Source organism: Pteronotus mesoamericanus, unplaced genomic scaffold (assembly GCF_021234165.1).
Source record: "Pteronotus mesoamericanus isolate MK-2021 breed Mesoamerican mustached bat unplaced genomic scaffold, CSHL_Meso_final contig_42, whole genome shotgun sequence".
Lineage (NCBI taxonomy): Eukaryota > Metazoa > Chordata > Mammalia > Chiroptera > Mormoopidae > Pteronotus > Pteronotus mesoamericanus.
Window position 1 is genome coordinate 12,659,178 of NW_026555157.1, and position 4,219 is coordinate 12,663,396.

Sequence of the window (4,219 nt, forward strand, 5' to 3'; positions counted from 1 at the left end):
GCATTTAAAGGCAGGAGCCTTAATAAATACACAGATCTACAAAGGCACTAAATTATATATTAAGGATACCTGCCCTTGTTTTTAATGAAGTATAATAGAAACAGGGGAAAAAATCCAGGCTAACTATAGGGCAGAAGAATATGAAGGATCTGAAACCTTTCTTAAGCTGTGACTGCCGCTCCTGGTGGGCTCTGGTTATAACGTGGGCAGAAAAGAATGAAAAAAAAAGAACTGGGGAGGAAAAGGAAGAACAAAAGAAAAGTAGAAGATTTAAAAGAAGGCTGAAATGTAAAGGACAGAAAAAATTGAAGGGAATATAAAGATTAATTGGAGGAAAGAGAAAAGAGGACAATTAAAATGAAAGTGACAATTGGAAGAGTGGCATCTATAAGGACCCCTTAATGTTACTGACATGTGCCAAGCATTCTGCCAAGTGCTTTATAAAAACTGTCTCATTTAATTTATAGAACAACCATCTAAAATTGTTATTCTATTGTCCCTCTTTAACAGATGAGAACATTAAGAGTCTCAAGGATAAGTGATTATCTCCAGATTCCATGTTGCTTCTCTTTAATGACATATGTCCTGGAAAGCCCAGTTCTCTTTAAGTCTCACTTTGGCCTGATTTGTCTTCTTGTGGGTGTGATGTCAGATCTTCCCAGATTATAAAACAAATGAACAGAATATCTGTCCCTTGTATGATGTCCTCTATATTCTTATTATTTTCTATTGTCCTGAGAAGGAAGCAGGTTCAATAAGGCTCAAAATAACTTAATATAGAGAAATGTCAGGGTCCAACATTAATACCATGTCTGTATTTCCAAACTAAGAATTAAATTCTTAATTTCAAAATATTATATTGCAAATTTATTACATATAAAATTTTACTAAGACATAAAAAAGAAAATCTCAAAACACTTTTTTGAAAAGCATAAAATTAAATTCTTTGTCCCCAGAGTCTTAAGATTTTCACCATAAATACCTGACATATGTGTCACCACAAATACCTGACATATGTGTCACCACTCATTTAATGAGAAAATTTTTCCAGAAAAAGCTAAACAGGAAATGAAGCTGCTGTGAAGTTTTATTCTTTCCTCAACATTTAGTTAAAACATTTCTGGGTTGGCCGTCAGAGGGCCTGACCCACAGCTCCCACTCTGTCAGCTGTATAATCTGAGCCCCAGCCCCTAACTTCTCTGGGCCTTATTTTCAGATCAGTGAAATGAGGCTCTGGGCACTATGTTTGCAAAGATCTTAGGACTGTATAACTTACAAAAAATGAGGCAGGAAGCTCTTGTAATATGAATTAGATCATAAGGAACTTTAAAATTGATGGTATTTTAAGGTTTCCTAATACTCTGCTAGAAAAAAAACTTCACATGTTACTCGTGATTGTTGAGTTTTACTTGGTACCATAAATGACAAGAGACATGTCAGGTGATTATACTGAGCAAAATAAAACAAAATAGTCATCCATAAATGCCAAGTCAGTGAATGTTATTCATCTTTGTTATGCTGTAATATTTTTGTGTAAGACATGTTACAACTCACAGTTTGGTCAAAATTGAGATAATCAAAAGATAGTTGCAAGTCCTGAGTCGGTAGCTCAGTTGGTTAGAGTATAGTTTCAATGTGCCAGGGTTGTGGATTCAGTCTCTATTCAGGGCTCATGTAAAAATCAACCAGTGAATGCATAAACAAGTGCATTCTTTTTCCCTCTCTCAAAAAAAAAATTTTTTTAAAAAGTAAAATGGTTAATTTAAACAAAAGACAGTTGCATGCATTTTACCAATTCCCATGATAGCAATCAGTATGGTAATACAAAGTTAAAATATTCTGGGGAGGGTCATCAGGGTGTGGAAGGAAGACAGGAAATAATTACTCAGAAGCTCTTGAAAACCATCTTTCAGTTAAGGTCAAATCACACCAATAACTTATTAAGATTCAGTAGCTTACTATTTAAAATACTTTTTTCCAATGTAAAGATTTGAAAATCTTCAAAAGTGGAAAAGTTGAGAAAAATGTAATTAAAATTTAAAGTAGCTTTATTTTTCAAATCAGTTGTTTGCATTCAGCTTCAAGTAACAGAATACACTAATAAAAGTGGCTAAAAATAAAATAGGGGGCTGTTACTTTACATCTAAGAAGTCTGGAGGAAATGTTTCCAGGCTTGTTAGAGCAATCCAACAATTTCATCAGGCGCCGGACTCCCCATCCACCATCCTTGGTTACACTGGCGCCATATCCTCATGCATGCAGATGGCTCCTTCATTTACTGGCACCCTGTGTAAATCTGACAATATGTGGACCCCCCAAAAACAGATGTTTTTTTTTCCTATGCATGACTTTTGTTATAGAGAAAAGCCTTTCCCAGACTCCATATTTTCTACTGGCCAGAAATGGCTCTATCTGTGCCCCAGCAGCAAGGTATCTTCCAAAGCAGCACCAGCCATTTCCAGCCTGTCTCACAGGAGCCAAACCCAGCCAACAAGGAAGAGGCGGCATGCAGCCAACACACTTCCTTTTGCATGTTGGTCTGTGTCCTTCCAAACATTCCTTCCTTTCTTTTCCTCCCTCCCTCCCTCCCTCCCTCCCTCCCTCCCTCCCCCCTTCCTTCCTTCCTTCCTTCCTTCCTTCCTTCCTTCCTTTCTTTCTTTCTTTCTTTTCTTTCTTTCTTTCTCTTTCTTTCCTTCCTTCCTTCCTTCCTTCCTTCTTTCTTTCTTTCTTTCTTTCTTTCTTTCTTTCTTTCTTTCTTTCTTTCTTTCTTTCTTTCTTTCTTTCTTTCTCCTTCTTTCTTTCCCAAAGCAATGGACTACTCCTAAGAAATACCAGATTATTTTTTTTTCTGTCTAATTTCCCTAATTCACCTGTCCTTGCCTTGTGTACATAACTCCAAATTATAGTTGGGATCCCAAGCAAACTCGTTTTCTTTACTACTTGCTTAAACTATTTGGTAACTCAGTTGTCTTAAAAAAAATTTTTTTATAGGGGACATTTTTTATTTTTTATTTTTTAAAAAAATGAACACCAAGTTACCATAGTCTGGCATATCATCATAGTATGACCCACTCAGAGTAAGGAGAAATTTCACCTTTCTGGATTTACAGCAAAAATTAGGATCAACTTCAGGGTTCCAATTTAATACTGATCAGTACCAGTACCATTTCTTACAAAAGTAAGAAAGACTTATCTGCATTGTTTAAATCACACTGATTAGCCCCTTTTGTAACCTGTCTTTATATTTAATATTTTACCATATTCTGGGAGAAACAGAGTGCAGCATGAACACAGGGAAGCAAAAGAAAAGAAGGAACTATGTGGCCATGAAGAGAATGCTTAGTCTGAGAGATTAGAGGCTTAAGAAAAGGATAGATTAAAACCTAAAAAGAAAGAAAAGAAAGATCCTACTGCACTCAAGGAAATAGAAGTCCCCCAATACTCTTCCTGCTATTCTCCCAATGTAACACACAACTAGGCCCATATTACCACATCCTGGTTGATACCAACTTTATCAACTTTTCCATTAGGGCTAAACTGGACTTAGTGCAGTCAGTGATGGGGAGTTTCTATGCCAAGTGTGTCCCTTGTATAACTGAGTGGGTAATGGCTGAAGTTGAGAAATTGGGGTAGAATCATTGAGTGGCTCTAAGGATCACCAAGGATCCAAGATTTGAACGATTATCGTGCACACACAAATGAACCTCTGCAGACGACTGCTTAGTACAGAGAGTAACTCAGCACAATGTTACATTGTGGCCACAGTTGACCAGGACCTTAAATGAAGAATCAGGAAGATCCCTAGAGTTCCCATCATATACATTTCTAACCACAGCTGCAACATGGAGCGGATGCCAGAGGATGGTGGAGCCCCTCGGTTCTAATACTTAAAAGACAAAGTTCCTCTGCTTTCTTTCAACTATCTTTCTCTGTTGCCAGTTTATTAAACATGGTACAGAATGAATTATTATTGTTCCACTCACCTATTTGCTCTGTTACGAGCTGATTATAGTTAAATACACTCACTTTTTGATGTTGCTTGGAAAATGATATTTTGTATCATTTTAATGTTTGTTGTCTCTTTTTGTAAATCAGATGACTGCTCACAAAAAAGATATTTTACCATAAGCATTTGTTCCATAATAATAGTCTTTGGAAGTTTTATTTTAAATGGTGACATACTATTCTATGCAAAAAAAAACCCACATCCTAATTTACT

The 4,219-nt window shown here is 36.3% G+C and overlaps 1 pseudogene; it reads left to right on the plus strand.

Moving 5' to 3' along the window:
• Positions 1 to 3,299: 3,299 nt before the first annotated feature.
• On the plus strand, positions 3,300 to 3,884 carry LOC129073596 (rRNA-processing protein FCF1 homolog; annotated as a pseudogene).
• Positions 3,885 to 4,219: the final 335 nt, after the last annotated feature.